This window comes from Acomys minous (genome assembly GCF_964271855.1).
Source record: "Acomys minous genome assembly, chromosome: 2".
Taxonomy (NCBI): domain Eukaryota; kingdom Metazoa; phylum Chordata; class Mammalia; order Rodentia; family Muridae; genus Acomys; species Acomys minous.
In genome coordinates this window covers 137,238,544-137,249,792 of record NC_140484.1, presented here as the reverse complement: position 1 = coordinate 137,249,792, position 11,249 = coordinate 137,238,544, and the positions used below count along the sequence as shown (strand labels likewise).

The 11,249-nt window shown below is 42.4% G+C and overlaps 1 protein-coding gene across 1 annotated transcript in view; it reads left to right on the top strand.

Annotated features, from left to right (window-relative positions):
- Window positions 1-11,249, top strand: part of LOC311592806 (interferon-induced very large GTPase 1-like) — a 127,860-nt gene that overhangs the window by 15,346 nt on the left and 101,265 nt on the right. The window lies entirely within an intron of this gene.

The window sequence follows — 11,249 nt, the reverse complement described above, 5'->3', positions numbered from 1 at the left end:
CTTTGGATGTGATCTTTTGCCAGAGCAGCCATGTTCTGAATTAAAATTCCTCTACAATCCAAAGTAGATTCACTTTATATTTCCATGATAGTTAAGTGCATTGATCATTATTAAAAATAGATTTGTTGGTCATTTGTATTTCTTCTTCTGAGAACTCTCTGTTTAGTTCCATGCCCTCATTTTGTAATGAGGTTGTTTCTTGGTGTTTAGTGTTTTAATCTTTATATTATTTAGATAATAACACTCTCTCAGATGTAAAACTGATAAAAAGCATTTCCTCTTCCTCCTCTTTACCATCATGATGATGTTCTTTGCTTTTTAGTCTCATGAGGTCCCATTTGTCAATTTTGATCTCCACATCTGTCCTTTCTTGTGCCTATAAATTGAAGTGTATTTCCTGCTTTCTCCTCTATTGAAATCAGATTGTCAGGTTGTTTGATTAAATATTGCTCACTTGACAAAAACTAGAGTCAAATGGGATGGCCAGAATGGAACCTCAATTTGGGAATTGTCTCTATGATATTGGCCTGTGGGTGTGAGGGGGGAGTCATTTTCTTGAATAATGATTGGTATAGGAGGGCCCATTCACTATTATCATGGCCGCTCCTGGGCTAGTGATACTAGGTTATATAAGAAAACAAGCAGAGGCTCCTGTTTATCATCTAGATGGTGATGGCGAGTTCAGTGCTGCGCAGCCCAAGTGGGCTCCCAGGGCAGGGAGCAAGCCAGAGACCAGAAGAATAGCACCTTGGACTGCATGCTCCAGGCATTAGTGAGCCTGAGAAAGACTATCCATGAATGGGGCCACTTGAGAGGGCCAGAGCAAGGAGGCCCTAGATGACCACCAGACTGTCACTATGGGCCTGGGCAGGGAGCTAGCCTGAGATGACCACCAGTCTGGGGCCACTCAAGCATAGGGGTGCAGACCATGCCCAAGATGTCCCCTGTCTAGTGCCATAATTGACAAGCAGGGCATAGTATACCCGAGACAACCCTAGATACTCACAGACCCTGGGCACCACTAAAAGAAGCAAGAAAGTGGTAGCTAAATGGAAGAGAAATAGAAACAGAAGGATGTGGGCACAATGAAGAGAGGCAGAACTGGAGACTCAAGAGTACTAAGAAACAACCTGATATGAGTAGCTGGAGATGCCACCTGGGACCACAGTGGAGTCCTGGCCTGTGCTACCACCTGGGGCCATGTCTGGCTCTGTGTGGCCCTGCAACAGCAGGGGTCTGTTAACATCAAAGACCAGGCAGATATCCCTGTTCTGTGCTGTTGCCCAGGGACATGTTGATGTCTGAGGGCTATGCAAAACTGGTCTCCCCACTCTGCTGGACACTGTGGGAGAGCTGACTCTGTCTTTAGTCAGCTGTAGTATTCAGGTCCCAAACATTGCAGGAGTTGCAGGTGAGTCTGCCCCAAGGCTATGAGTCTGGGAGAGCTAGCCCTGGCACTCATCACACATGCAGTGGCATGGAAAAGGGAGACATACCCTCTTCCCTCTTCCCACTTAGCACCTGCAACAGGCAGGAGACCTGTCCCTGCGGTAATAATAATAGGAGGGCTGTCTCTGCCCCTCACCAGCTGGAGTATTTAGGAGATCAGGCTCCGCACAGTCGAGCCCCTGGTGGCAGGGGCATAGGTGAGCAGTTCCCAAGGGTTTAAGCATGTAAAAGCTGGCCCCACAACCTGTCTGCCATGCCGCAGCATGGGCAAAGAAGAGATGCCTTCTCCCAGCCTCGCCTCTCCTCTTGCCACCTGCAGCAGGTGGGAGAGCTGGGCCTGGGGTGATGAGAGATGAGCAGGCCCTGCACCTGACCTGCTACAGCACTTGGGTAAGTGGGCCCTTCACCTCACCTGGCCAGCACAGTAAAGATGGCCCTGGTTGTGAGGGTTGCTGTTGAGCCATCTCCAAGTTCTTGAGAACTGGAGAGCCTGAAGGCTGACCAGCTCAGATACCTTTCAGACCCAGATCCGCGGCTTTGAATTGGCTCACCCCTAACATGTACCCCACTGATGAACTGCTGGAATACACGAAGGGTTCAGTCCTACAGATCCCAAAACTACAGGGTCATCATGACACAGGGCAACAACAGGATATCTGAGAGAAGTCCAAGTGATGTTCCAGTATTGATAGAGTAGTGAAGCCAGAGGCCTCGAACCAGACCATGAGTGTGCAATGAACATTTGCAATTAAAGAAGTGTGCATGAAAGGGCATATGTGGGGTACACTGTGACACATCTTCCACAATGATATGTTTTTTCTTTGTTTGGGGGAAGTTGCTATGGTGGAGGATGAGTACCAGGAAAAGGAAAGATGAGTGAGATTATGGTGGATGGTGTGAAAGTCACAAAGAACAAATATAAAATTGAAGAAAAAAATAAAAACTAGCTTGAGAAGATATGTTCACTGGGTCAGTGGCAGCAGTATTGTTTGAACAGTAGCCACCCACTCTCTGATTGGATACAAGGACTATTCCACAGCGTGGAACTCACTCTGATATTGTTGATTGGGCAAAAAACCTTAGTTCAGACAGTGATGGAGGGTGACCAGGAATTGTAAGCCAAATAAAACTGTTTCTTCCCTAAGTTGCCTTGGTTAGAGTTTGATCATAGGTCATAGGAAGACATATACTGATACCTAATTTCTTGTCCTTATATTGATATATTAATGCTTCTCTCAGCCCTTAGCAGAGAAGGTTATTTTGGAAGGAGATTAACTTAGAGACCAACACCCAGTCAACATTCATTGATCTGAATGTGGCACGCGTATCTCTATATTTCATCTCTTGCTCACCAGGCTTAGGAGCATTGTGGAAGAAAAGATGTATTGTAAGAGCCAGAGAAGCAGTTGTCTTCAGTGACACAGTATTTGTTGAACACAACAGAGCAGTTGTCCACATGAACTCACAATGGCTGGGACTACCTGTGCCAGGCCTGGATAAAATCACGCCTGCCAAACTCTCAGCCTGGACTGGGGAGGGGCGCATGAAGTTCTGTGTTCTTGTGGGAAGCTGTGGCCGTTGATTGCTGCTCGAGGAGCTCTGAGAGGCTACCCATGCTCCCCTATCAATAATCAACACAGAGGACAAACTAAATGGACACAGTGTCTAATTTTTTGTTTCTGTGTTTTGGTTTTGGTTTTTTGAGGCGAGGTTTCTCTGTGTAGCCTTGGCTGTCCTAGACTCACTTTGTAGACCAGGCTGGCCTCGAACTCACAGTGATCTGCCTGCCTCTGCCTCCCAAGTACTGGGATTAAAGGCGTGCGCCACCACATCCAGCTGGGTGTCTAATTTTTTAAAGGCAGCACAGGAAGATGAGAGGAAAAAGTAGTAGGGATGGAAGAATTAGAGAGGAGAGAATTTGATCAAAAACACACTATATATATGTATGAATACCAAAAGAAAAATGTGATTTTATGTTTAATTAGCTATTTTTGTTTCTTCATTTAGGTCTATTTGTTATATTCTTTATCTCATTTAAGACTTAAAGATTTGTAATTTAATATTGTTAATCTATTAATTTTATACATATACTCAATACAAAACAACTATCTAAACTTTATCTGACAAAGATTTTTTTCCCATTCTGTGGGTTGTCTTTCATTATAATGTTTAATTTTTTGCAAGGAAAAGTTTTTTAAATTTCATGTAATCTGATTTGTCTGTTTTTCAGGTTATTTCCTTGGTGAATCCCAGTCTTTTTCAAAGGGTCTTTTCTTTAGACTTTACCTACACTTATGTCTGTTTACACATATAGTGTGTATGCATAGGCCAGGATCTGCTCATGAGGAAGAACATATTGCTTTCTCTTCCTGAACTTGTGTTGCCCAACTTCACATTATATCTCCCCATGTCCATTGAGTTCTGACCCTGGAGTAGCCAGGTGGGTTAGAGTAGGGACTTAGTAGGAGACAGAGGAGAAGGTGTGACTGGACACTGAGAGGCGCTCAACCAGCCCTTAAGGGATTTCTGCAAATTCTTCAAGTTTCTCTTCCTCAGCAAAACAAATTCTCCTAGCAAGGCCAGGCAATCTTGAGACCTGGGCTATCACTCTTCTAAAATTTTGCTATTAGTCCTGCCATTTAGGAGGCCCTGTCTTGGTGACCTAACATCCCCATGCCCTCATCCTATGGCTAAACCTGGATGAAAGCTATGTAATTAAAGCACTCCTGAAGATATTTGGGAGAACTTCTTTAACTTCAATGGATCAAGGCTAGGCCAGTCTTTTTAAGTTTAGAAAATGAAAGTAAAATCAAATTAAATATAAATAAGAAACAAGAATGCCAAGGAAAAAACAGTTTACAAGAACATTCATTAATTGAATAAACACCAGCCTTATATGTGGTGGAACAGGCATTTCCAGGAATTGGAGTAAGTGTAAATCTTACACAAGCTCTGGCCAAACAAAATCAGAGCATAGAAAGAGGAGATGGGCACAAACCCCACTGGTAGCTGAGGCACCATTGTCATCTGAGAACTTCTTGGACAGAGAGAGATGTGACTCCTGGTAGGTCCACCACAATGCTGGGTGCGCCCCACTCCCAGGAATAGTTATGCAACCGAAATCTGACTTGATGGAGAAAAAAAGATGTACAAAGAAGAAGAGGAGCAGGAAGAGGAAGCAGAGGAGGAGACGAAAATACTCAAAGTTGGGTGGAAAGGGAGATGAAGAAAGAGAGGGTGGACACGTGAGGAATTGAAGGTGGATAATCTGAACAAAATACATTTGTTAAACTCTCAAAGAAGTCGGATGTGGTGGTGCATGCCTTTCATGCCTGCTCTTGGGAGGCAGAGGCAGGCAGATCGCTGTGAGTTCAAGGCCAGCCTGGTCTACAGAGTGAGTCCAGAACAGCCTTGGGGGAAAAAAGGGACTGGAGAGATGGCTCAGTGGTTAAGGGCACCGCCTGCTCTTCCAAAGGTCCTGAGTTCAATTCCCAGCAACCACACAGTGGCTCACAATCATCTATAATGTAACCTGGTACTCTCTTCTGGCCTGCAGGTGCATCAGCAGACAACACTGTATACATAATAATAAAATAAATCTTAAAAAAAAAGAAAAGAAAGAAAAACAAAAACAAACAAAAAACCCTCAAAGAATTAACAAAAATATATTAGAGTGTAAGTTCTAGGTGCACCTGAGAATCAATTTTTACTGTCTTAAGCTATTGTTTGTAATAATTTGTAATAATTCATAACAACAGTAACAAGAAATCAACATGTTTATAAATGTCAAGGTAGTTTTTTTTTCTTTTTGTGTGAAAATCAGAAACCTTGGCTTAGTCGCATACACGCAGTCACATGACTCTGCCTTTAACAGCTGCAGTGGTGGGGCGGGGGAGGAGTCACAAGCTACATTTACACCTGTCAGTCAGTGCTGGGTCAGTCTTGGTCAGAGATGATTCTTTTTGCAGTCGGAGGCAGTGAATGCCAAAACTCCATATGGGTCAAAGCCAAAGGGGAAAAGTGGCTGCTGAGTGCATGCTAAGCACTGAATATTTATCATTGTCTCCAAGACTCAGGGAACATCCAGAAAGAGGTGGGGGAAAGGGGAAAGCTAGAAGACGGGGAAGAGTTCTGGATACACCACTGCAGTAGACCTCATAAACTGACAAGCTGCCATTGTTTGAACAAACTGGGGCTCATGAGGCTCTCCCTACCTCTCCCTTAGGAAAGCGAGTCATATTCATCAGTGATGTAGATGCCTTTGCTCTAGGAAATAACCTACCATGTGTGCTCATATAAACAGCCCCAATGAAATGCAGTGGGCCATAGTTTTAAGACATGAAAGGGGAAGGGAACATGTTGAAAAGGAGAAAGTGTTTGCCAGATGTAAAGGGGTTAAGAGAGTTCTGGCTACAGACGTGAACTGCTTTGTCTTGTGAATTCAAGTAGTCTACAATCCTTAAAATCCATTTAATATTACATGTTTGGATCAAGTATGTTTTATGACACATTGTTATACAAAAACACTTTGCTTTATTCTTAAGAGATAGCTAATAATAATGGCTTTTTTTTCTAATTTCACCATGTTTTAAAGCAAGCAAGTGTTTTAGTGGGGCAACAGTATTTAAAAATGAAGATTTTATGCAAAGTAAAATTCCAGCTACTATAAGAGAGTATCTCAGAGAAAAGAAACCTTGGCAATAAACATTTGCAATAATAAGCAATTATATTTATCCAACAATTTTAAATGCTTCTACAGGACAAACATTAAAGATCTTTACATTGGATTATTACTGTATTTTTTCAAATGGTAGGTTTTGTGTGTGTGTATAAATATATATGTATACATATATGTATGTATGTGCAGCATAAACACACACACGAATATAATTATATAACATGTAACTATATATACATACCATCTGTTAATTCTGAACTTTAACAAGGCTTTCAATATACAAACACAAATGTTTATGTGTGGCAAAAGATATTCATTTCATGGTAAAATTACAGGATATTCAGATAGATAAAGGATGGTTAGAGAGATACACAATTATCATTTATACTATAAGGACACATTTGTGCTTCACATTGTAAAAAGGAATGTGCAGGTACGTATTATGAAGAACTCTGTAAGGACATGCTACTAAATGTATTTATTTGTTCTGAGGTATCCCCAATTCAGGAAATGTGGGCAGGAGAAAGGAGGGCTCATTAGCTTCAGGAACTAGCAAAGACAGCACACAAGTTTTCCAACACTACCAATTTCACAGATAAGGCTGGCCACCTGCAGGACTAGGCTTTGGAATGACTAAATGCCTTTGTTCCCATTGCTTATAAAGTGTCCTTCCTGGAGATAAGATAGGAAACCTCTGTAGGGTATTAATTAATTCACTCTTCTCAGATTGAACGCTTTTGAATAGAGTGTAGTTTAAAGATTCTCTAGAGAGGACAGTTTTCAGCTTCACATGGAAACAGAGAGGGGGGAGAGGAGAGAGAGAGAGACAGAGAGAGAGAGGAGAGAGGAGAGAGGACAGCTAAAACAATCCTGAGTCATAAAAGAACTGCTAGAGGTATCTACTATCCCTAATTTCAAGTTGCACTTCAGAGCTACAGTAATAAAAACTACATGGTATTGGCACAAAATCAGACATGTCGATCAATGGAATCAAATTGAAAACACAGAAATAAATCCACACACCTACGGATGCCTGGGTTTTCACTAAGAAGCCAGAAACACACACTGGAAAAAAGACAGCATCTTCAACAACTGGTCCTTGTCAGAATAGATGGCTGTATGTAGAAGAATCCAAATAGATGCATGCTTATCACCCTGAATAAAACTCAACTCCAAGTGGATCAAAGACCTTAACATAAAATTAGGATTTCCAGTTTTATATACTTATGTGATTCCTTAGTGCACAAAACAGTGGGTATCTGATTCTTATGCCTTCCTTCTCTTGTTTGTTTGTTTGTGTTCGTTTTTCTAATTGGGGTGTGATAGTTTTTGTTTAATATCATTATAGTACATCTTAATTTATTATTTTTCTTCAGAAGCCTGGCTGTTTTTAAATTAGAAGCAGAAAGTAGGGAGTGCAGATGGGCGTGGATGAGGGAAGACCTGGAAGGAGCAGAAGGAGAGGGAACAATCGTCATTATATATTAGGTGAGAAAAAAGCTTTAGTAGTAAAAGGAAAAAACAGAAAATATAATGAAAGACTCAGTTATATGCAATATGGTAATAGCATAAAATACCAAGCCAACCAAAAGAATAGAATAATGTTCCCAGAAATAATATGCAAAACTATGACCACTTAATTTTTTACAAGGAAAGCAAAATAAATACTGAAAGGAGATAGCCTATTTGATCAATGGTACTGGCAGAACTGGATTCTATTTGAAAAGAATGAAAGAAGATTCATTTTGCTCATTTTGTACAAAAATTTTCAAAATAGAACAAAGACCTTAGTTTAAAACCTGATGCACTGAATGCTCTAGAAGGAAACATAAGGAATACCCTTCACAATAGCATGTAGAACTCTGATGGATAAGGTTGAAGTCTGACATCTCTGGGTAGCCATTTGCCCTCAGCCTATGATGGTGAGCTCCCTTTTCTCAGTGGAGTTCTCACTCCACCTGATATGGTAACCCCAGATCTTGTAAGGAGCATCACATAGCCCCTCAGGGAAGATTACAGGCCCAACACTGAAAAAAAGAAAAAAGAAAAAGAAGAAGAAAGAAAGAAAAAAAACCAAGTTAAGCAAACACCTGGGGATTCCTTGAGTAGCCCACCTTATGCTAAAGAGATCTTAGCCTCTGACAAATAGACTTTAATATTGCCTAGTTCTTCCCGCATCCAAAGGATAACTAAGCACAGTGTTTTCTTTCTTGTAATAGGACCCCGTGCTACTGCATGTAAATGAGGTACTGCACCACAGCATGCAGAATAAGTATCCTGGCACCCCAGCCCCAGCGAATTAGACACATTCACCCTCAAATCACTCCCCACTGCACAAGGTTTATAAATAAAGGTTGGCTGGCTGGCTAGCTGGCTGGCTTTTTCTCCAGTGGTCACCATACCTCCACCATACCCATCTGAGACTCCATTTATTTTGGGGAGATTTGCGACTGGGTGCCTGAGGGCCAAAGCATCAATGACGAAGCTGCTTTCTGATGGTGAAGCACTGCAGGGCCTGTATCTCCACAGACCTGCCTTCTGGCTGGTCCCAGGCTTCCACCCACTTTCTCTGCCATGCTTAGCACAGCATGAAGGGCTGTGACACCTTGGTATCAGCATAGGCTTGTGGAATTCCTGAGTTTCTACTGCTGTCTGATACCAGCAATCTCATTCTAAAGAAGCTAAACTGTAACACTGGTACATTTTCCACCTCCCCCAGTGAGACCCAAAACCTAGCCTAAAGCCTGGGACTTAGGCCTCACCCTGAGTGCTCCAAGCTGCCCCTGAGTGGGAAACAGGACCTCGGGACCCTTGATCTCGAGCTCCATCCTTCTCGTCCAGAAGCAAGCAGCACCTGGACTGACTCATCAGACATGGAATCCAGGCCACCTGCCGGATGCTGAGCAACAGCAGCAGGCAGCAAATTCATCTTAACAGAAGTATAGTGGTTATTAATAATACTCATATGGCTCAAATGTAATCACTACATTCAATGCTCACTTGTGAATTCACACAGATAGTTCAAGTTGTATAGCTTACCCCACATAGTGCTTATAAATGCAGGTTTGGGATGGTTTTCTTTTTTTTTTTATTAATTTATTCATATTACATCTCAGTTGTTAGCCCATCCCATGTATCCTCCCATTCCTCCCTTCCTCCTACTTCCCCCCCAATCCCCTCCCCTCCCCTAAGTCTGTGTCTGAGGGGGACCTTCTCCCCCTGTATATGCTCATACGGTATCAAGTCTCTCCTTGGTGACCTATTATCTTTCCTCTGAGTGCCACCAGGCATCTCCATGGGATGGTTTTCTTAAGAAGTGTGATGGGGAGGTGGGAGGATGTGTTCTTAAATACATAAGTACAACCTGCTCCCTCTGTATAATACCACATATATGTATGTATGTTTTCAAGGGCAGACCATTTGGTATTGGACATTCAACCAGTGTCCAGTGCTCTTCCCTAGAAGGATATTTCTCCTGTTCTGAAGATTCTGTGATCACCCACAGTTCCTTGTCTAAACATGGCCTGAACAAGAACAACACTAATCAACATGATTACTTGGACTGAGGAAAGCCCATAAGGCCTCAGCCATAGACAACATGATGGCCTCCAATATCATCATTATTTTTAGTGCAAAGCAAGGAATCTATACTTGTTTTAAACTGAAATATTCTTTCTAGCTGATTAAATTATATTTAGTCCTTTACTTAGGAGTGTGGAAATAATTGTGTGTACCTTACAATTCACAATGTGATTCTCATCTCCTTTCTGTTGTAGAACAGAAATGTGCCACCAAACCCACATCAGGGAAGTACGTGCTATCCAGCCAATGGAAGTACAGTTAGCATTCACTTTTCAGCTATCAGATTATTCAAATTTGCCTCTATTGTAGACAGCCTTATCACTCAGCCTTATCAGTCATGTGCTTCCTGAAGTAGATTAAATCTAAGAATTAAGCAAAGCCGATCCAGCTGTGTTGGCCTAACCCAGGGCACTCTGATGGTCTTTACTCAGAGTTTCCACCTGATTATAGAAAGACATTGTACAAAGACTGCACTGCAATTCATTTTCTTCCTCTACCAAATCCTACTTCTACCTCTTCATTAACATATGTTTATCCTAATAAATAGTTCATACCCTGTTCCAGGATTTGCTTCTGAAGATACCAAATTCTTGCTTCCTTCAGGATCCTTGGAAAGCTCATCCCTGGTCCTGTAGAAGAAAGCTGGCAGGCACTTGTCCTCACATCCTACTTCCATTCCTGGAGGACCGTGCCAAAGCGTGAAGTGTGTCAAAACTTCTTCCTTCCTGTGGGCCCTCTCAATCCTGCCACTAGTCCATCCCCATTCCTTCCTGTCAGCCCCAATACCTAGAAAAACTATCCACCCTGGATCCACTATGGCCACACCTGTCAGGGACTCACGAGGTGGTGGTAACTCACATTATCCTTCCTGTCTCCTGGCATCATCTCTCCATCCTCACCCTCATCCTGCTAACAAGCTGCTTACAGGTATTCCTCCTTCCACCTCAACTTCATTTCCTGGAGACTCCAACTCTTGGTACAAGCCCAGGGTCTCCCTAGCCCCTTCATCCCTATCTCTCCAGGTAACTATTTGCCTTGCTACAACCTACTTGCAAGATCCACCTTCCCATGACACAGCTCCCGTGCACCTGACTTCTTGTGTGAACAGTATCCCCTTAGCACTTTCCTGAAGCCTGTCTCAGCCAATTCTTCTAAGTCACCTCTATTCCTTTCTGCCACAAATCAACCTGCAAAAGTACCCCCTATCAGTCAACACTCAGCCAACACAGTTTCCTAACATCCACAGGATAAAAACCAAAGACCATAACACCCACCCAACAAAGACGAGACCAGATAAAATCATAATCATCCCAATCCCAGGTACACCAGTGAAAAGACAAAATCATTAAGAGCCAAGGAAATGAGTCTCCTCCACCATGCAGTAGACCCAGAGAAATGTAATATGGTGGAAGCATAAAACAAGGGCTTTAAAATAGCTATTATAGCAATAGAAACTCTAACTAAGGCACACAGGCAATATAGTTGGTGTTTATCTTAGAGGGTTGCTTAATTTGCATTGTTTTCCCATTGTTGATATTGA